This window comes from Hippopotamus amphibius, chromosome 8, assembly GCF_030028045.1.
Source record: "Hippopotamus amphibius kiboko isolate mHipAmp2 chromosome 8, mHipAmp2.hap2, whole genome shotgun sequence".
Classification (NCBI taxonomy): domain Eukaryota; kingdom Metazoa; phylum Chordata; class Mammalia; order Artiodactyla; family Hippopotamidae; genus Hippopotamus; species Hippopotamus amphibius.
This window is the reverse complement of record NC_080193.1, coordinates 145,909,136-145,932,955: the sequence shown is the minus strand read 5'-3', so window position 1 is coordinate 145,932,955 and position 23,820 is coordinate 145,909,136. Positions and strand designations below refer to the sequence as shown.

At 40.9% G+C, this 23,820-nt stretch overlaps 1 pseudogene; it reads right to left on the bottom strand.

Annotated features, from left to right (window-relative positions):
• Nucleotides 1–22,148: 22,148 nt before the first annotated feature.
• On the bottom strand, nt 22,149–23,098 carry LOC130859265 (olfactory receptor 12-like; annotated as a pseudogene).
• Nucleotides 23,099–23,820: the final 722 nt, after the last annotated feature.

Sequence of the window (23,820 nt, the reverse complement as noted above, 5' to 3'; positions counted from 1 at the left end):
GGACATGGGAACCAGTTGTGTGATGGCCAATGGAATGGTCGAGGAGGATGCAGCCTAAAGAGAGAAGAATTGGGAAGAAAGGTGGGCATAGAGCCACAGCACCTCCCAGGAAGGGGAGGAGGATTAGTGAGAGGGTGGAAGTTAATTCAGAGCCAATTCCCTCTTTTCTGATGTCAGATCTGCAGCATCACAAAGCTGGCTGACTTTGGAGGGAGTGAGCTCCTTGGAGGTGGGGTCTGCAGGCAGAGGCTGGGTTGTCAGTGGTGGCTGTGGAGGAGTGATGAAGGTTTTCTTAGAAGGTGGTCTGAGAGAGTTCATATATTCTTTTCAAAAAAAGATAGGGTGGGTGACAATGTAGGCTGTCCAGCTTTCCTCTCCTGAGAGACTTGACCTCAGCCCTCACATGACAGCAGTGGCAGACAGTCTGAGCTGGGACACCCTGGCAGGGTCCACTGTAATATGGGTTTGGAGCTGGGGGCTAAAAGTGGAGTTGGTGGTCTGTCCTACACACCAAGGTTGCCCACCCAAGTTCTCCCAGCCCTGTCCTGTGCACACACATTCATCAGGTCCAAAATTTACTGTCCATCTCTGCCCAAACCCTGTTCATACACACAAGGGAGCCACTGTGACGAGAGTGACCATCTTTTTGCCATCACTCCAGGCTGGCTGTGTTTCTCCTGTGTCCACCTGAGTTCCCAGCTTCATATCCCTGTTCTGTTTCCCAGGAAAATTCATTCACTTCAGCGGTCTTGGTTCATCACAACAGTGACCCTTAGGATGCTTGGGGAAGCACATGAGGAGCGATTTGCATTTTCATCTGGAAAGCCAAGCTCCTGTTTTTTAAAATTAATTAATCAATTAATTTATTTATTGGCTGCGTTGTGCCTTCATTGTTGCATGCGGGCTTTCTCTACTTGAGGAAAGTGGAGGCTACTCTTCATTGTGGTACACGGGCTTCTCAGTGCTGTGGAGCCCATGGTGTAGGCGCATGGGTTTCAGTAGTTGTGGCAAGTGGGTTCAAGAGTTGTGGTACATGGGCAAATAGTTGTGGCTCGTGGGCTCTAGAGCACAGGCTCAGTAGTTGTGGCACACTGGCTTAGTTGTTCTGCAGCATGTGGGATCTTCTCGGACCAGGGATGGAACCCATGTCCCCTGTATTGGCAGGTAGATTCTTAACCACCGCACCACCAGCGAAGCCCCTGATTTGATTTTTGAAAAATAAACTCACACATTCTTTTGGCTTGTTGAGATGACCCAGTGGGCTCTGTTGGCGACTTCAGTATACCTGCCTGTGAATTGAGCCTGAGAAATACCTTCCCAGATGGAGCAAAAAGTGTTGTCTGCAAGCCTCTATTTGTATTAAATATGTCTAAGTACTTCACATAAACTCTCACTAGTCAACTGTGGTCTGAGGTCCTGCCGCACCAGCAGAGCCTGGAGCTTGTCAGAAGTGCAGAGTCTCAGACACTGAATTTAAATCCACATTTATACACCCCCCCCGATTATTTCTACTCTCGTTCAAGTGCAGACCCACTGCCCTAACTGACCCTACCCAATGCAGGTGGAGGTGGAGGATGATGATAGGCTCCCAGGACTCAACTGTCAGTGATACTGACCCACCTCCTGCTGATGACTGCACTGCTCCTATGATGTCAGAAGGGGTGCATGACTCACCCAGGACCCTGTGCTCCCAGTGTGAACAGGGCTTATGACCTCTGATGATAATGAGGTGGTCCTGAGGACCCCACCCCATTCATCTCTAGCTTCCTGTGCAATGAAGTGAGAGTGGGGAGGGACAGATGAAGGCACCTGGGATCCCACTGAGAGCAGACCAGGTGCTCCAAGTTTCTGCTGCTGGAAGCTCCTAGGACATGGTACAGCATGAGATGGGATGGGCTCAACTCACCTGTCCCTCTTTGTTTTGTTCCCTCAGCTCGCTAGTAGTATTCGTGACACCTGCATCTTTGGGTCACTCTGCTGGGAATATGCTCTCCACTTGGCAGAGCTGGGACTCAAGGCCTCAAATGGCCAATTAGGTGAGACTTGGGCTCTGAATGCACTGGCACTCATAAATCCCTGGGTCCCAGGGAGCTGCAGTCCTGTGGCCAATCTTTCTTTGATACATCTCAGTCCAGTACAAGCGGGGCAGGATGTCTGAAATCCCTCTGGGATCACTGGTTCCAATGGGACAGAAGCAAGAAAACTTAGAGGATCTCAGTGGCCCTCCTTGGAAAGGTCTCCTCCTTGGAAAGGGCTGCAGGTGGACCTCCTGGCCAACAGCTCATCCTCCTCCTCTGCTTCATCCTTGCATGTTGGTGTGATAAAGAGCGATGTGCAGGACTCTGTGCCTTTGGAAGCAGCACGGCCATTTCTGAGCCATAAGCTGGTCCTTCCCTCAATGCAGATCGAATAAATATATCTGTTACAGCAAAATATTTTAATCCTGGACAGAAATCCAAAAGCAAATTATAAGGTGGTATATGATTATTAGAAAAATATACAAAGTATGAAAGAAAAGCCGGAGAAAGTTGTGTCATGAACATGCCAAGGAAAACAAAGCTTTTATGCATCAATAATTATTAGACAAAGTTGATTTCAGGAGGAAAAAAGTTTGCTTATAAAGGGACATTTCATTATGAAAATGGTCAATCCAACTGAATGATGTGAAAATTTTGTATTTGCATACAATTAATAAAGATTTCAAATGTATGAAGGATTTTTTTATTGGAATTGATATGTATACCCTAATATGCATAAAATAGATAACTAATGAAAGCCTGCTGTATAGCACAGAGAACTCTATTCAATGCCATGTGATGACCTAAATGGGAAGGAAATCCAAAAAGGAGGGGATATATGTATATGTATAGCTGATTCACTTTGCTGTATAGGAGAAACTAACCCAACATTGTAAAACAATGATAGTCCAATAAAAAAAATAAAATATATGAAGTAAAAAATGACAGAATTAAAAAGAAATTCAAACCTCCAGATCATGGTTGATATTTATCAAATTTCTCTCAGTAATTGATGAAACAAACTGAAAAATATTGTCATGTATGAGATTGGTTCAAAGTATTAACTACATGGACCTACTTGGCATAGATGGAGTGCTACACTCAGCAACTGCAGGATGTAGAAAGCACATGGAACATCACAGTTGTAATGTGAATACTCAGAAGAAAAATTGTCTGCTCAGAAACTCAGATCTTATTTGGAGATAGGGTCTTTCCAAATGAATAGTTAGGATGAGGTCATGTTAGATCAGGTGGGACCTAAATCCAGTGACTGTTGTTCTTCTAAGAAGAGGAAAGGACCCAGAGACACATAGACACAAGGACGAAGGGCATGTAAAGACTGGGAAGAGGTTGGAACAATGCAGCAACAGGGCAAGGAATGCCAAGTATGCCAGAAGCATCTAGAAGCCAGGAAGAGGCAAGGAAGAATGTTTTCTAGAGTTTTCAAGGGCATCAGGCACTGCTGACGACTTGATTTTGGACTTCTATCCTTCAGATCTGTGAGAGAGTAAATTCTTGATGTAAGTAACCAACTTTGTGTCAATTAGTTGTGGTGGCCCTGGTGACTGACACAGGAGGGCTGTGAGGGAGTTTGCTTTCACCTGGCAAGGTCAGCAATACACCTTCACTCTCCCATTTCAGGAGTGTGTCATATCTCCAGCTCTATGTCAAAATACACTCTGCAGAGATCTTGATCACTTTTCCCAATCCTTCAATAGTCTAGTTAACTTATTTCAATTGCTTTAATCATGAAAACATACCACAATTTACTTGGGGAATCTTCTTTAGAGAAACATTTAGGTTACTTCCTTTTTATTTGGTTTTTCAATAATGAATATTATTTAATGGCCATTTTTATCTCTCTTAAGTGTATATCTAGAAGAGGATTCCTGAGTAGAAATACAATTTTTTTCTCAACCTCATTAACTTTCATATTAATATTACATTATTGAGGCTCCTATCCTTCTTCTTTCTGCGTTTTTGCCACCCAGTTACTCTACTCAATTCTAAAGCTAAAAGCCTTACCTTTTGTGAGTTCCTGGTTATATGACTGATGTGGTGTATAAGCTGCTCCATGGCCATGGTGTTGTCTAACGTGGTGGGTGTAGAGGGTTATCCAGGCAAATCCCTCTATTCTCTTCTATTTTCTTCAGAAATCTGGACTGTCTACATTCATAGTACCCACTGCAAAAGGAGGGTGATTTGTTCTTCCTTTAAATCATTCTGGCCTTTCATTGTTCTTGGTGAGCAACTGCAACACATAAATTTCTTTCTTAGGTTTACATTTACCTGGCCAATTTTCTCTCAAAATGATTGTACCAATGGAACACAACCAGCAGTGTAGGAGTCTTTGATTCTCCCATGTTTCTTCACTTGAATGGGTGTGTTAAATCTATGCTGCTTTTTTTTCTAATTTGGATTTCCCAGTTGGCAATAGATTCTAGTAACATTTCAAGGTATTTTTGGCTGTTTGAGTTTCCTTCCTTATTTTTCTATTAGATATTTGACAAAACTAGAGTTTCAATTTTGTGCACTGTACAGAATCTTGATTTTTTTCAGTACATGTCTCTCTTGCTTCTTTTTCAAAAGTCCTGTACATATTCTTTGTCATGGGGAGTCCTATGTTAGATTCAGTTTGTTCCATTGTATATAACTCCTATCAAGAACTAATAGCATTGATTTTAGCATCATGATAGTAGTTAACTTTGGAGAACAAGAATTGGGATTTAGGAAAGTTTCTTTGTCTTGATACAGGTGGTGGTGAATTCCAGGAGTGGATTTTATTTTAGTACTCTTTCAATATATATACATATACAATATTAGTATAAATATAAATATTCATGTCTTCCATTCTGATAATAGAGAGGTGGATACTGTGGCTGGGGGTCTGGGCCATCATCTGTAATGACAATGTCATCCATACTCTTGGTGTGATAGAGAAGGAGTACAAGGAAATATCTGTCCCAAGTGGAACCACCACATTTGCATCAGACTCTTGACCTGCTCCTCAATGAGACGTGCTATTTGTTGGACCGAAGCTGCTGAAGCAAAACCTATTCCTACTGACATCAATCTCACCAGGTGATATACTTGTCCATGTATTGTAATTGTTATTCCCAACAGATCTCATTGGCAATGGCATTGAAGGTGGGCTAATAAGAGGCCAAGTGGAGGCAAGGGGCCCTTTCAGTCAATGCTTATCATTCCTCAACAGGAGATGGCAAGGCCCTGCATCAGGGTGGGGTCAGCAGAGATAATAAATTGTATGTGAAAGGTATAGGGATTTTTTTAATGTGTGAAATTTGGGTCAAGGTGATACAATAAGTCATTAATTTTATTTCTACAGAGAAACTATTTTAATGACAATAAACTTTTATGTGTACAATACATATATATATTGGGGAGAGAGGGATAGGATAGTATCACTGACTAATATGTAAGTAAATACTATTAAATCATGTGAAGTTTTGGAAATCAAGCAGTATAATACAGTACATTAAGAGGATGATGGGGGGGAAATCCCAGGATTGCTGGGGTCTAGCCCAGGCAGGATCCAGGGAGTCCCTTGGGAGGGGTAGAGTCGGCGAGAAAAAAAAAGAGACAGGAGGCAGTGGAGTTGCAGAGAAGAGGAGAGAGAGAGAGAGAGAGAGAGAGAGAGAGTGAGAGAGAGAGAGAGAGGGAGTGAGAGTGAGAGAGAGAGAGAGTGTGAGAGTGAGAGTAACTTTAGTTTTTGTTCCGGTCTTATATATCTTACATCTTGTTATGTGGATTTTTCCATTAGGGGCCCCATATCCCTCCCCCAAATGTCCCAATGACTCCGCCGAGAGCCTGTCCTTAGTCAGATGATGAGTCTTCTATGTAATCATCAGTTCTCATCAGTTCTTCACGTTCTTGTCCATAAACAATCGAACAATTTTTTCCCCATGCTTAACATTACCATTCTTGTTTTAACCCTCCAGTGGTTACAAGGGGGAGGGGAACACAGGATAACAATCTCTAAGCGCAGGCCTCTCAGGCGCCCAGGCTTGAAGTGACAAACATTGTTAGCAGGTTAAGCTTAATTAGTGAGCTACATTCTCTATGCTACGTGACAGCAGACATACAGGACATGGACATAACATAGATACCCGTAATATTCCGTTCTTATAAGGGAAGAGTGCATGGGATATTTTATAGGCAACTTTGGTTTGACTGACCCTCACTTCAGAGGTTTGGGATCATTGTGATTGGGTGAGGCAGCATTCCTGATCACAATGCATGGCCCATTACGGCCGAATTGCCAGCATGGCCCAAGGGTGGGGATAATAAGTTTAAACATTCCTCCATTACCCGGGACCCCTAAGGGTCTAAATGTGATTTGTTTGTGGCCCATAGAATTTCCACAACACAAAGAAAGCGGGGGGGGGGGGGGGTAGCCACCATTCTTGAAGGTGGCGTTGGCGCCCCTTCACCCAGAGAGCTCATCATTCCTAGAAAGAGAAGTACACAAAGGAGACTCATAGTGAAACTAATTCTCGGAGAACTCCAGTACTTCCAGGATGCCTGCTTTGCAGCTCTCCCGAACCAAAGATGCCTTCATTGGAATTCCCGCCTTGCAGGCCATTCCCGGAGTGCTCGGCCTTGCCTGAGCCTTTAGGCAATCCCCGAACGGCTCCCGGCACAGGATCATCTTAATTAATGCAGGTAAAATTTTTTAAAGCTATTTATTGGAGTATAATTGCTTTACACAGTTGTGCCAGTTTCTGCTGTACAACAAAGTGAATCAGCCATATTTTTTCACATATCCCTATATCCCTTCCCTCCCACACCCCTTTCCCACCCTCCTTATCTCAGCCCTCTAAATCATCACCAATCATCAAGTTGATCTCCCTATGTTATGCAGCAGCTCCCCACTAGGTATCTATTTTATATTTAGTGGTGTATATATGGCAATGCTATTCTCTCACTTCATCTCAGCATCCCCTTCACCCACCCCCCACCCCCTGTGTCCTCAAGTCTGTTCTCTGCATCTGCATCTTTATTCTTGCCCTGTCACTGGGTTCATCAGTACCATGTTTTTTTGTTTTTTTGTTTTTTTTTTTTTTTATTTTATATATATGCGTTAGCATGTGGTATTTGTTTTTCTCTTTCTGACTTACTTCACATGGTTGCTTCCATGTCATGGCTATTGTAAACAGTGCTGCAATGAACATTATGGTACATTTCTTTTTGTATTATGGTTTTCCCAAGGCATATGCCCAGTAGTGGGATTGCTGGAGCATAGGTTACTTCTATTTTAAGTTTTTAAAGGAAACTCCATACTGTTTTCCATAGTGCCTTTACCAATTTACATTCCCACCAACAGTGCAAGAGGGTTCCCTTTTCTCTGCACCCTCGCCAACATTTATTGTTTCTAGATTTTTGATGATGGTCATTCTGACTGGTGTGAGATGATACCTCATTGTGACTTTGACTTGCATTTCTCTAATGATTAGTGATGTTGAGCATCTTTTCCTGTGTTTGTTAGCTATCTGCATGTCTTCTTGGCAGAAATGTCTATTTAGGTCTTCCACCCATTTTTGGACTTGGTTGTTTGCTTTTTTGATATCCAGCTGCATGAGCTGCTTGTATATTTTGGAGATTAATCCTTTGTCAGTTCCTTCATTGGCAAATATTTTCTCCCATTCTGAGGGCTGGCTTCTTGTCTTGTTTATGGTTTCCTTGCTGTGCAAAGTTTTCAAATTTCATTAGATCCCATCTGTTTATTTTTAATTTTATTTCCATTATTCTAGGAGGTGAGTCAAAAAGGATCTTGCTTTGATTTATGTGATACGGTGTTCTGCCTGTTTTCCTCTAATAGTTTTATAGTGTCTAGCCTTATGTTTAGCTCTTTAATCCATTTTGAGTTTATTTTTGTGTATGGTGTTAGGAAGGGTTCTAATTTCTTTCTTTTACATGTAGCTGTTTAATTTTCCCAGCGTCACTTATTGAAGAGGCTATCTTCTCTTCATTGTATATTCTTGCCTCCTTTGTCAAAGATAAGATACCCATATGTGCGTGACTGTATCTCTGGGCTCTCTATTCTGTTCCATTAATCTATATTCCTGTTTTTATGCCAGTACCATACTGTCTTGATCACTGTAGCATTGTAATATAGTTTGAAGAGAGGGAGCCTAATTCCACTAACTCCATCTTTCCATCTCAAGATTGCTTTGGCTATTCAGCGTCTTTTGCATTTACATATAAATTGTAAGATTTCTTGTTCTAGTCCTGTGAAAAATACCATTGGTAATTTGATCGGGATTGCATTGAATCTATAAATTGCTTTGGGTATTATCGTTATTTTCACAATGTTGATTCTTCTAATCCAAGAACATGGTTTGCCCTTCCATCTGTTTGTAACATCTTTGATTTCTTTCATCAGTGTCTTATACTTTTCTGCATACAGGTCTTTTGCCTCCTTAGGCAGGTTTATTCCTAGGTATTTTATTCTTTTTGTAGTAGTGGTAAATGGGAGTTTTTCCTTAATTTCTCTTTCTGATTTTTCGTTGTTAGTGTATAGGAGTGCAAGAGATTTTTGTGCATTAACTTTGTATCCTGCTACTTTACTAAATTCATCGATTAGTGCTAGGAGTTTTCTTGTAGAATCTTTGGGATTTTCTGTGTGTAATATCACACCATCTGCAAAGAGTATCGACTTTACTTCTTCTTTAGTATTATTACTTCTTTAGTATCATTACTCTAAATTCATTTTCAGGCAATTTACCCATTTCTTCTTCATTTATTTAGTCTTGTGGGTTTTTGTCTTGCTCCTTTACCTGTAAGGTGTTTCTTTGTTTTCTCATTTTGTCTAATTTATGGTTTTTGATATCTCCTTTCCCTATGCTGCCTAGTAGTAATTCCTTTTATTTCTGTTCTCTGCCCCCTGTGGTGGGGTTGGTCTAGTGTGTTGAGTAGGCTTCATGATGGGAGGGTCTGGTGCCTGCTTTCTGGTGTGTGGATCTGAGTCTCTTCCCTCTGATGAGCTCAGCCACATCAGGTGGTGTCTTTTAGGGTATCTGTGAGGTTAGTATGGCTTTAGGTATTCTGTGTGCTGATGGGTTGGTTTGTGTTCCTGTCTTGTTTGTAGTTTGGTATGAGGTATTGAGCACTGGCAGTTGCAGGCAGTCAGGTAAAGCCAGGTCTTAGATTCTGATCAAGGCCTCTCTGTAATTAATACTCCATTTGGCTGAGGATTCTCTAGTGGTCTAGCATCCTGGACCCAGTGCTCCCTCCCCAAAACCTCAGCCTTGACTTCTGGGTGAGAAATCCAGACTCCACAGGTCATTCATCCTGACAATAACAGTGATTGAAAAGACTATCCAAGCCCCAGACTAATGGTAAAGATTAAGTCAAACAAACAAATAGTGAATCAAGGAAACACATACATGTACAAGAAAAAAGGAAATAGAACCCAAAGCACTAGAACAACCAGACAGAAGAATCCCTGGATGCAATCAGACACTTAAAGAGAAAACCAACAAAAACTCAAAACCAAAAAAAAAAAAAAAAAAAAAAAACAAACAAACAAACCTTAGCAGAGTTCCAAATAAATACTGGTGCAAAGAAACAAAACAAACTGGAAAGCATGGTTAAACAAACAAACAAACAAACAAAAATCAAAAGAGAGAGAGAGAAAGGGAAAAGAAGGGAGCACAACAGAAGAGCAACATAGATATGGCAATATATAAACAAATTTTTAAAAGAGAGAGAAAAGGAAAGGAAGAAGAAGAAAAAGGAAAAAGAGGAAACTATAAACTAATCCCCAGAGAAATTGTGAAAACGAGGACCAAATATTACAGGAACCAAATAGAAACAAGGACCAAATATAACAAAGAGCAAGAGAACAATCAGACTGAAGATCCCCCCCAATCAAATAATTAGAATTAGAACTAAGATAAAGACAAAAACAAAAACCAAAGCAGTGTGTCATCTGAAGAATAAATCAAATAAACAAAGCATAGTGATACTAATAATTAAAAGTGTAATAAGATAAAATAAAATAAAATAAAAAGGGATAAAACAGAGCAACAGAAGGACATCATAAAACTGGAAATATAAAAAGAAAAAATAAAACAGAAATGTATTAAAGATAAAGAAGGAAAAAAGATGGGGGGGATGAACTCAGTACTACAGAAAAGCTAGCTAGAAATAGAAATATATAAAATAAATAAAAATAAAAGTAAAAAGTAGCATATTAAAAAATGTTATAAAACATGAAGATCCCTTAGGACTAAGATTGTAATTTAAAATAAAAGCCAGAAGTGACAACAGAATGGATCAAATCAATAGAATTAATAATAACAATTCTGTTTCCTTAGGGTCTCAGAAGTAAATGTCCTTGTACACTCCTTGAGCCACAGGCCACTTTCGTCTCCCCAAGAGGCCCTCCCCTTCCTCTGGTTGGGACTCTGGACATACTGTGGGGCCTATGGGGCCCACTTAGGCTTTGATCTGGCCCAATTCCTGTGTGTGTTTCCTTCCAAAGTCCACAGATGCCAGAGATAGACCTTTTTCATTTGTGGGAACATTTGTTGTCTGCTCAGATATTCCAAAGATATAGGGTCTACATAGCTGATTGCGAGGATTTAATCTGTAGCTTGTATAGCTGATGGAAAGATTTTAGAAACTCTTCCTTAGTCCCCCGTCCCTGGTATTCAGCTTTGGCTTTGACTCCACCTCTGTGTATGGTCTAACTGCCAGAGTCTAGTCCCGAGGCTGCTTTGGTGCTCTTGGGTCTGCTTCAGTGAAGGTTTTCTTTATTGTTCATTTTCAGGTGCCAGTGTGTGGGGAGAGAGAGGCTTTGAAAATGGCTCTTTTCCCTGCATGTGAGTCAACAGTAGTGCCGTGCTTGGATTGCAGGTGCCCTACAGGTGATGCCAAATGCTCAGGGATGTTGGCGGCAGCAGGTATTGGAAATCTGACCTTAGTGTGATTCTTTACTGGTGCCTGACACAAGGTGCATGAAGGCCAGGACTTGGGTGCTTTCTGTATTATTCTGTGACCAGTGGAGCTTCCTTTATTGTTTACCTGTAGACTCTGGTGTATGGGGAGAGAGAGGGTGCAATAGTGGCTCCTTCCCCTACATGTGAGTCAACAATAGTGCCCTGCTTGGGTCACAGGAGCCAAATGCACAGGGATGCTGGCAGGCAAGGGTATAAGATGAATGTTCTGGGAGACAGCCCACCCTGGATCGATCAACTTTATTTGTTTCTTGGCAACAGGCATGCTGGGGTTAGTCTTTCAGGGGGCTTTTTCTAACATTGGGGACTGGAGCTTGACAGCCAGGCCTAGAGGGAGCTTCCTTTATTTTTCATCATTGGTGCTGAGAGAGGCTACAATAGTGGCTCCTCCCCCTGCATGTGAATGAGCAGTAGTGCCTTGCTTGGATCATGGGAGCTCTATCGGCAGTGGTGACAATTGTACAGGGGAACTGGAGGGTTGGACTGTAAGAGGAATGTCTCCAGAGATGGCCCACCCTGGCCACACTTCTTCTGGCTCTTGGCAGCAGACACACGAGGGTCAGCCCCTGAGGGGGAATTTTCTGTCCCTTGTTGACTGGTGCTCGACAGCCAGACCCAGAGGGGGCCTCCCTTTGTCCATCGCAGGTGCTGAGAGAGAGGCTACAACAGTGGCTCCTCCCCCTTGCATGTGACTCAGCAGTAGTGCCCTGTTTACATGGCAGCTCAGCCTTCCACAGTAGGCATTCCCTGCTGTGGATTTCTTTCCTCCCATCCCCTCAGTCCATCTCCCCACAGCCAACTATGGTTCTCACCCTGGGCCTGTTGTCTGGTCCCCACGTTCCAGCTCCCAGACCCCCTGTGTTGCTGTGAACTCATGTCTCAGTCTGGGACCCACAGGGCCATGGCATTGACCATCTGTGTGTCTCTCACACTTTCCCATCTGCCATAGATTGGCTGCTTCACCCTCTTTGGGCAGTCCCAAGTGCCTCCCTTCTGACCCAATCAAATTCCCCATTGGAGAGGGGGTTTCCCAATCAGATAAGGGGAGTTTCCCCAAAATCGGTAATCTCTCCTCTGTTTCAGCTCCCCCCATCCTGGGATGCAGGTCCCATCCCCTTTTTTTTCCTCCTCCTTCTCCTTTCTTTTTTTCTCTCTCTCTCTCTTTTTTTTCTTTTGTCCTACCCAGTTATGCCAGGATATTTGTAGTCCTTTCCAGTGTACAAGGTCTTCTGTTAGTGTTAAGCCAGTTTTCTGTGGGAATTGTTGCATCTATTGATGTATTCGTGATACATCTGTGGAGAGAGATGCAATCCATGTCCTTCTACTTCACCACCATCTTTTCTTTCCCCCAAATCCTTGACAGTGGACTGTTTAATCTCGGCAGTCATGTTAGACAGCAATGAGACAGCGTTGTTATATTTTGGTGACTCACAGGCCCATTGGTAAATGCAATCCTATCAGAAGGCAATGCTGTACACTTCTTAACTTAGTTCTATGATCCTTTTTCTCTATGGCTTTTGCTCATAGTGCACCATGTCCACAGGCCTCTCACTGAGAACTTCAGACCAGAGTTAGTAGTGTGAAGTGGCTGTGCTGACAGCTCAGCTTGGGGGCCACATGCAGAAGCTGTGCACCCAGGTAAAACTTTTTTTTTTTTTAAATAACATCATATATTAAAATAACAGATTGAAAACGGAAGGAAAAAACTTCAACAGAATGAAATCTACATATGAAAGCCCACAGATGGGCTTCCCTGGTGGCACAGTGGTTATGAATCTGGTTGCCGATGTAGGGGACATAGGTTTAAGCCCTGGTCTGGGAAGATCCCACATGCCACAGAGAAACTAAGCCCATGCACCAAAACTACTGTGCCTGCACTCTAGAGTTTGCAAGCCTCAACTACTGGGCCCATGTGCCACAACTACTGAAGTCCATGTGCCTAGAGTCTGTGCTCTGCAACAAGAGAAGCCACAACAATGAGAAGCCCATGCACCACAACAAAGAGTAGTCTCTGCTTGCTGCAACCAGATAAAGCTTCACTCAGTAACAGAGACCCAATGCAGCCTATATAAATAAATAAATAAATAAATAAATAAATAAAAATAGAAAGTCCACAGATGACATAATACTCTGCAGTAGAATCTTTTCCTATAAGATAGGAACAAAATAAGAATGCCTACTCTCACTACTTCTATTCAACATAGTACTAGAGGTCCTGGCCAGAGCAATTAGACATGAAAAATAGATAAAAGATATACAAATTGAAAAAGAATTTTAAAATATGTCCGTTTACAAATGATGTGATATTATACAGAGAAAACCCTAAAGATCCATGAAATATGTTAGAAATATCAAATTTAGCAAAGTGGAAATATACAAACTCAATATATTAAAATCAGCCAGATTATCATGCAACTGTCAATGAACTATATAAAAAGCAAATTAATAAATTCAATACATTTATAAAAAAAAAAAAACCTAAGGACTCAACTAAGAAGACAAAAGACATAGTTGTAAAACTAGAAAACATAGCTGAAAGAAATTAAAGGTAATCTACATAATGAAAGATATCCCATGTGCATGAGTTGGAAGATGACAGTATTATCAATGTGATCTGATTTGATTTAACCTTTATCAAAATCACAATGTTATTTTCTGCAGAAAATGAAAACTACATTAAAAAATTCATGTGGAGTCTCAGGGAAGTCCAAATAGCCAAAACAATCTAGAAAAGAAGCACAAAGTTGGAGGCCTCAGACGTCTTAATTTCAAAACATATTACAAAACTACAGTAATCAAAACAGTGTGGTACTGGCACAAAGACAGACTTATAGAACAATGGAGCAGAACAGAGAGCCCAGAAATGAACCTTCATGGATTTAGTCAAATGGTCTTCAACAAATGTGCCAAGATCATCCACAGGGGAAAAGACAGCCCCTTCAACAAATTGCATTGGGAAACTGGCTGTTTATTTGCAAAAGCATAAAGTTGGTCCCTTAGCTTGCATCCTGAACAAAAACTAACCTAAAATGAATTAAAAACCTAAATGTTTGACCTAAATCTCTTAAACTCCTGGAGGAAAACATAGGAGAAAAGCTTAATGACCTTGAATTTGGCAGTGATTTCTTGGATATGACACCAAAGCATATGAAACAAAAGTGAGAATAGAAACATGGGACTACATCAGACTTAAAATGTGTGCATTAAAGACTTAAATAGGAGAAGAAAGATGGTGGCAAAGTAGAAGGACGTGGAATGCATCCCTCTCCACAGATGCATCAGGAATACACCAAAAGATGCAATAATTCCCACAGAGAACAAGCTGAACACCAGCAGATGACCTCGGACACCAGAAAGGACTGCAAAGATCCCAACATAGCTGGGTAGGACAGATTGGGGAAAAAAAGGAGAAAGAGGAAGAGAAGAAAGGAAAGGGACGGGTCCCACACCCTGGGGTGGGGGGATCTGAAACAGAGGGGAGATTGCTGAATTTGGGGAAACATTACTTATCTGATGGGGAAACCCCTTCTTCAATGGGGAGGCATTTGGGACTGTTCAAAGAGGGTGAAGAGGCTGAGCTGTGGCAGATGGAAAAGAGTGAGAAACATGCAGAGGGTCCACAGCATGGCTCAGCATGTCCGGCCTGAGACGTCGGTTCACAGCTGAACAGGTGTTCTGGGAGCTGGAACGTGGGAACTGGAAAACTGGTTCAGGGTGAGAGACATTGTTGGCAGTGGGGAGATGGACTATGAAGACAAGAAAGAAGAAATCTGCAGCAGAGAGTGCCTAATGGGGAAAGCTGGGTGGCCATGGTAGTGGCTCAATACTGCTGACTCACAAGCAGGGGGGAGGAGCCGTGGGTGTAGCTTTTCTCTCGGTGCCTGTGATGGAAAAAGGAAGGACCCCTCTGGGCCTGGCTAACACACTCAGGGATAGCAAAGACCCCTGGGTGGGGCTGGCCTAGAGTGCCTGCTGCTGAGAGCCAAAAGTCTGCAGAGTGGCCCAGCTCTGGAAACATTCTGTTTACACCTGAGTCACCAGCATCACTCTGCAACAGGCACCACAACAGCCACCCGAGCTGCCATGACCCAGGCAAGGTGCCATGGCTCACTCACTCCCAGGGCAAGGGGCCACTATTGTACCCTCTCTCTCCCTGCATACTGGTGCTTGCAGACAAACAATAAAGGAAGCTCTGCTGGTCACAGAGTAATACAAAAACCCCAAGGTTTGTGGAAGGACACTTACAGCTGAGACCCCAAGGAAACAGAAATATTATTATTAATTCTATTGATTTGACCCCATTCTGGGGTCAGTGCTAGTCTTTTTTTAAAATGTTATTTTATTAATTATGATCTTAGTCCTAAGAGATCTACTTGTTTTATAACATATTTTTTATTCTATTTTTATTTTTAGCCTTTTTATATATTTCTATTTCTAGCTAAGTTTTTTGTAGTGCTGACTGTATCTCTTCTGCCTCCTTTTCATCTCTATTGTTTATACATTTCTATTTTTTTCTCTTTTCTTTTCAAATTTCCAGTCACACTACACTATTCTGTTATCCTGTCTTCCATCCTTTTTTAGTTTCTTTTATCTTAATATACATATAACCAATATTGTTGGTCTGCTCTGTTTCCTTGCTTTATTCTCCAGATGACACACTGCTTTGGTTTTTCTTATTAGCTTTGGTCTTTATCTTAGTTCTGATTATAATTGTCTGATTTTGTTTTAGAAATCTTCAGTCTGTCTGATTTCATTCTTGCTTTTTATATTTGATCCTGGCTTTCAAAATTTCCCTGGATATATGTGTGTGTGTGGTCTTTTTTTTTTTTAAATTAGTCCTAAGGGATTTACACATATTATAACTTTTTTATTCTTTTGTTCTATTTTTTCTTCTGTTTTTATTTTCAGACTTTTCACATATTTCTACTTCTAAGTTTTTGTAGTGCTAACTTTATCTTTTCTACCCTCTTTCCTTCTCTATCTTTTATACATTTCTATCTTTTCTCTCTTTTCTTTTACTTTTCATATTTCCAGTCACACTATGTTCTTCTGTTGCACTGTCTTCTAGCCTTTTTTAGTTTCTTTTATCTTAATAAACTTATAAGCAATATTATCAGTCTGCTCTATTTCCTTGCTTTATTCCCCAGATGACACACTGCTTTGGTTTTTATTATTAGGTTTTGTCTTTATCTTAGTTCTAAGTATAATTGTCTGATTTTGTTTTGATAATCTTCAGTGTGTCTGTTGGTAATCTTGCTCTTTATTATATTTGATCCTAGATTTCAAAATATCCCTGGATTAGTGTTTGTGTGTGGTTGTTTTTGTTGTCTTTTTTCTGCTTGCTTTTTCTTGATTATCTGATGGCATACTAGGGTTCTTCTGTCAGGTCTTTCTAGTGCCTTATGTTCTATTGTCTTCAGTATTTGTGTCTTGTACATATATGTGTTTCCTTGACTTAGTATTTGTTTGACTCAACACTCTGCCATTAGTCTGGGGCTCAGACAGTCTTCTTTAAACCACTTTATTGTTGGGACAAGCAGCATCTGAAGTCTGGATTATGCCAGCTGAAGTCAAGTAGGAGGCTCTGGGGAGGAGGCACTGAATTCAGGATGCTAGACTACTAAGGAGTCCTCAGACACAGGGAATATTAACTGCAGAGTCTCTCACAGAGCCTTGTATCACAGTCTAAGATGTGGCTTTGTCCAACTGTATGCAACTGCCAATTCAGGACACCTCACACCAAACTACAAACGAGACAGGAACACAAACCCACCCATCAGTACACAGACTACCTAAAGCCATATTAACCTCACAGATACCCTAAAACACACCACCTGACATGGCCCTGCTCAACAGAGAGAAAAGACACAGAGCCACATGTCAGAAGGAAAACACCAGACCCCCCCACCAGGAAGCCTACTCAAGACATTGGACAAATGCCACCACAGGGGGCAGAGGGCATAAACAAGAGTAATTACTACTAGGCAGCATAGGGAAAGGAGACAGTAAATCCTATAAATTAGGCAAAATGAGAAAATAAAGAAACACCATGCAGGCAAAGGAGTAGGAAAAAAACCCCACAGGACCAAATTAATTAAGAGGAAATAGGCAAATTGCCTGAAAAATAATTCAGAGTAATGATAGTAAAGATGATCAGAAATCTCGATAACAAAATACAGAAAAATAAGAAACAGTTATTAAGGACTCAGAAGAACTAAAGAGCAAACAAACAGTAATGGACAACAAAATAACTGAAATTAAAAATACTCTAGGTGGTATAAACAGAATGACTGAGGCACATGAATGAATATGTGAGTTGGAAGATAGAATGGGGGAAATAACTGCCACAGAGTAGGAAAGAGAAAAAAGAATAAAAAGAATGGAAGACAGTCTAAGAGACCTTGGTGACAACATTAAGCACACCAACATTCGAATCATAGGCATCCCAGAAGAAGAAGAAAAGAAAAAAGGGTCTGAGAAAATATTTGAAGAGGTTATAGTAGAAAACTTCCCCAACATGGGAAAGGAAATAATTAATCAAGTCCAAGAAGTGCAGAGTCCCACAGAATAAACCCAATGAGAAATACACAATGGTACACATTAATCAAACTAATGACAATAAGACAAAGAAAAAATATTAAATGCAGCAAGAGAAAAGAACAAATAACATATAAAGGAAAACCCATAAGAATAACACCTGATATTTCTGCAGAAACTCTGTAGGCCAGAAGGGAATAGCAGGATATACTGAAAGTCCTGAAAGAGAAAAACCTACAGCCAAGAATACTCTACCCAGCAAGAATCTCATTCAGATTCAATGGAGGAATCAAAAGCTTTACACACCAGCAAAAGTTAAGAGAATTCAGCACCACAAAACCAGCCTTACAACAATTGCTAAAGGAACTTTTCTAAGCAGGAAACACAAGAGAGGGAAAACACCTACAAACACAAACCCAAAACAATTAAGAAAATGGAAATAGGAACACACATGTCAATAATCACCTTAAATGTAAATAAATTAAATGTTCCAACCAAAAGACACAGACTGGCTGAATGGATACAAAAACAAGACCCTTCTATATGCTGCCTACAAGAAAGCCACTTCAGATCAAGGGACACATATAGACTAAAAGTAAAGGGATGGAAAAAGATATTCCATGCAAATGGAGGTCAAAAGAAAGCTGGAGTGGCAATACTCATATGAGACAAATTAGACTTTAAAGTAAAGACTATTACAAGATACAAGGAAGGACACTATATAATGATCAAGGGATCAATCCAAGAAGAAGATATAACAATTGTAAACATCTATGCACCCAACATAGGAGTACCTCAAAACATAAGGCAAATGCTAACAAGCATAAAAGGGGAAATTGACAGTAACACAATAATAGTAGGAGACTTGAACACCCCACTTACATCAATGGACAGATCATCCAAACAGAAAATAAATGAGGACACACAATCTTTAAATGACACATTAGACCATATTTACTTAAGTGATATTTACAGGACATTCCATCAAAAACCTACAGAATACACTTTCTTCTCAAGTGCACATGGAACATTTTCCAGAATAGATCACATCTTGGATCACAAATCAAGTCTCAGTAAATTCAAGAAAATTGAAATCATATCCAGCATCTTCTCTGACCACAATGCCATGAGACTAGATATCAACTGCAGGAAAAACACTGTAAAAATTACAAACACATGGAGGCTAAACAATACACTATTAAACAACCAAGAAATCACTAAAGAAATCAAAGTGGAAATCAAAAAAAAAAATCTAGAAACAAATGACAATGAATACACAACAATCCAAAACCTATGGGATGCAGCAAAAGCAGTTCAAAGGGGGAAGTTCATAGAAATACAGTCCTACCTTAAGAAACAAGAAAAATATCGAATAAACAACTTAACCTTACACCTAAAACAATTATAGAGAGAAGAACCAAAAAACCCCAAAGTGAGCAGAAGGAAAGAAATCATAAAGATCAGAGCAGAAATAAATGAAAAAAAATTGAAGGAAACAATAGCAAAGATTAATGAAACTAAAAGCTTGTTCTTTGAGAAGATAAACAAAATTGATAAACCATTAGCCAGACTCATCAGGAATAAAAGGGAGAAGACACAAATCAACTGAATTAGAAATGAGAAAGGAGAAGTTACAACTGACACCAGAGAAATACAAAAGATCATGATAGGTACTACAAGCAACTATATGCCAATAAATTGGATAATCTGGAAGAAATGGATAAGTTCTTAGAAAAGAACAACCTTCCAAGACTGAACCAGGAAGAAATAGAAAATATGAACAGACCAATCACAAGTATGGAAACTGAGACTGTGATTAAAAAACTCCCAACAAACAAAAGCCCAGGGCCAGGTGGCTTCACAGGTGAATTCTATCAAACATTTAGAGAAGAGTCAACACCTATCCTTCTCAAACTCTTCCAAAATACAGCAGAAAGAGGAACACTCACTAACTCATTCTAAGAGGCCACCATCACCCTGATACCAAAACCAGGCAAAGAATGCACAAAAAGAGAAAATTACAGGCCAATATCATTGATGAATATAGATGCAAAAATCCTCAACAAAATACTAACAAACAGAATCCAACAGCACATTAAAAGATCATACACCATGATCAAGTGTGGTTTATCCCTGGGCTGCAAGGATTCTTCAATATACACAAATCAATAAATGTGATACCTCATATCAACAAATTGAAGGATAAAAACCATATGATAATCACAATAGATGTGGAAAAATCTTTTGTCAAAATTCAACAGCCATTTATGAAAAAACTCTCCACAAAGTGAGCATAGAAGGAAATTACCTCAACATAATAAAAGACATATATGAGAAACCCAAAGCCAACATCATTCTAAGTGGTGAAAAAGTGAAAGCATTCCAAGAACAGGAACAAGACAAGCATGCCCACTCTTACCATTGTCATTCAACATAGTTTTAAAAGTTTTAGCCACAGTGATCAGAGAAAAAAAAGAAATAAAAGGAATCCAAATTGGAAAAGAAGAAGTAAAATTGTCACTCTTTGCAGATGACATGATATTATACATAGAAAACCCTAAAGACTCTACCAGAAAACTGCTAGCAGTAATTGATAAATTTAGTAAAGCAGCAGGATACAAGATTAATGCACAGTAATCTCTTGCATTCCTATACACTAACAATGAAAAAGCAGAAAAAGAAATTGAGGAAAAACTCCCATTTTCCATTGCAACAAAAAGAATAAAATACCTAGGAATAAACCTGCCTAAGGAGGCAAAAGATCTGTATGCAGAAAACTATAAGACACTGATGAAAGAAATCAAAGACCACACAAACAGATGGAGGGACATACCATGTTCTTGGATTGGAAGAATCAACATTGTGAAAATGAGTGTACTACTCAAAGCAATTTCCAGATTCAACACAATCCCTATCAAATTACCAATGGCATTTTTCACAGAACTAGAGAAGAAATCTTATGATTTGTATGGAGACACTGAAGACCCCAAATAGCCAAAGCAATCTTAGGAAGGAAAGATGCAGTTGGTGGAATTAAGCTTCTTGACTTCAAACTATACTACAAGGTCCCAGTGATCAATACAGTATGGTACTGGCACAAAAACAGAAAGGAAGATCAATGGAACAGAATAAAGAACTCAGAGGTGAACCCAAGCACATAAGGGCACCTTATCTTTGACAAAGAAGGCAAAAATATACAATGGAAAAAAGCCTCTTCAATAAGTAGTGATGGGAAAATTGGCCAGCAACATGTAAAAGAATGAAATTAGAACACTTCCTAACACCATACAAAAAGATAAACTCCAAATGGATTAAAGACCTACATGGAAGGTCAGGCACTATAAAACTCCTAGAGGAAAACATAGGCAGAACACTGTACGACATCCATCAAAGCAAGATCCTTTTTGACCCACCTCCTAGAATCATGGAAATAAAATCAAGAGTAAACAAATGGGACCTAATGAAACTTAAAAGCCTTTGCACAGCGAAAGAAACCATAAACAACAAAAGAAAACAACCCTCAGGATGGGAGAAAATACTTGCCAATAAACAACATACCAAGGATTCATCTCCAAAATTTACAAGCAGCTCATGCAGCTTAATACCAAAAATGCAAATAACCCTATCCACAAGGCCTGGAAGACCTAAATAGACATTTCTGCCAAGAAGACATACAGGTGGCTAAAAAATACATGAAAAGATGCTCAACATCACTAATCATTAGAGAAATGCAAGTCAAAGCCACAATGAGATATCACCTCACATTGGTCAGAATGGCCATCATCAAAATATCTGGAAACAATAAATGTTTGAGAGGGTGTGGAGAAAAGGGAACTCTCCTGCACTGTTGGTGTGAATGTAATTTGGTACAGTCACTATGGAAAACAGTTTGGAGGTTCCTTAAAAAACTAAAAATAGAACTACCATGTGATCCAGTAATCCCACACCTGGGCATATACCCAGAGAAAACCATAGTCCAAAAAGAAACATGTACCATAATGTTCATTGCAGCACTATTTACAATAGCCAGGACATGGTAGCAACCTAAATGCCCATTCACAGATGAATGGGTAAAGAAGATGTGGCACATATATACAATGGAATATTACTCAGCCATAAATAGGAATGAAATGGAACTGTATGTAATGAGGTGGATAGACCTAGAGTCTGTTATACAGAGTGAAGTAAGCCAGAAAGAGAAAAACAAATACTGTATGCTAACTCATATATAGTTAATCTAAAAATAATGGTACTGATGAACCCAGTGATACAGCAAGAAGAAGGATGCAGATGCAGAGAATGGACTGGAGGATCCAGTGTTGGGAGGGTGGGGGAGAAGTGGAAGCTGGGACAAAGTGAGAGTGTAGCATAGACATATATACACTACCAATTGTAAAATAGATAGCTAGTGGGAAGTTGCTGTATAACAAAGGGAGATCAACTTGATGGTGGGTGATGCCTTAGAGGTCCAGGACAAGGAGATTTGAATAAAACCTGCATGAAAGAATGAATTGGATGAACAAAGAATGAATTTAACGACCCCAACACAGTGCCTCTCCCAAAGCCATCTTGTTCTGCTCTCAGGACTCCCTGTCTCTCAGGCCAGCTTCCTTCACGTGGCTGTGTTCTTCTGGCCCAGTCTCCACAGGGCATCCTTCATATTCTTGTTTCTCAGACTGTAGATGAGGGGGTTGAGCATTGAGATGATCAGAGTATAGAAAACATAGAGCACCTTTCCCTTTTCCATGAACTCTACAGCTCCCGGCTGGGCACACATAGCAATATTGTCCCCTAAAAGAGGGACATGGCTGTCATTTGGGAGACACAAATGGAGAAAAGCTTGTGTCTCCCTGCTGCTGACCACATCCTCAGGATGGTCACTGAGATGTAGCCATAGGAAATGAGGACCGCAAGTATGGTGCCCATGATGATGAGGGCACAGAGGCCAAACATGACCAGTTCATTTGTTGTTATGTCGCCACAGGCAAGCTTGAGCAGGGGAGTGTACACTGCAGAAGAAGTGGTCTATATGGTTGGAGTTGAAGAATGAGACTTTGAATGTAAAGCTGGCCTGCATGATGGTGTTGAAGCAGCCTCCACAGTAAGTTCCTAGCACCGGGTAGGTGCAAGCAGAGGGGCACATGGTGATGGGGTAGTGCAGGGGGCTGCAGACAGCCATGAAGTGGTCATAGGCCATCACTGCTAAGAGGAAAGCCTAGGTTGTGACCATCAGGGAGAAGATGAAGAATGGGAGACGCATCCTGCAAAGGTGATGACTTTGTAGGAAGACAGTAAGTAGACCAGGGCACTGGAGTAGACAATGGAGGACTAGCACAAGTCCATGAAGGAGAGGTTCTTGAGGAAGAATTACATTGGGGAGTGCAGACGGACATGTAGGATGATGACCATGATCATGGTAAGGTTTCCCAGGACGGCCACCACATACAAGGCCAAGAACAGAGCAAAGAGCAGGGCCTTAGTCTGCAGGCTATCATCAGATCCATCCAGCACAAACACCTGCCTAGGCCTCACTGAGAAGTTTCTATTTATGTGGAGTTGCATGACCCTGAGCTGTGGGACATGGGACAGAGAGCAGGGGAGAGGCAGAGAGAGGGAGCAGGTCAAGGTTACCAGGTCATCCTTCCTTGGAGCACAGGGTCCCTGCAGTGCCTTGCTGTCCACTGACCAAGAAACCAGCACTGGCCCTGTTCTGCTTGCAGATGTGCTCAGACTGATCTGGAAAAGGAACTTCTCCTCTGATTAACTAATTCATAAATATGCAAGTTCAATCTATTATGGGAGACTCTGAGCTGCTGTTATTCTGGGGGTGGGGGTGGGTGCCAGAAGCATTGCAGATCGAGAACCTACAGTGCAAGGAGTGTTACAGCCCCTGTGCCTCCTCTCAGTAAATGCATTCCACCCCCATGGAGATGCTCTTGAGCTGTGCCATTTCCACTCCTCATTCGGGTATCTAATCCTACACTTTCAGTGCCTTTATTAAATTATTCATTAGTTTTGGAAATGCCTACCTGGCTTTGGGATGGTGATGATTTTATCTCAAGATGAGGCTAGAAGCAGAGCAGGAACCAGCACCCACAAGGCAAATTTGGGTGTGTTCTGTCAGTTTGTCCTTCAGACCCTGAACCCCACCTCAGCATCACTGTCTGGAACCTGGACCATGGTATCATTCTGTCAGCAAAGCACTTTGCAGATTTGACGATCATGGGGACATCCAGACCATGTCTGGTTGTTGGGCAAATATTTGGAGGGGACAGCACAGCTCA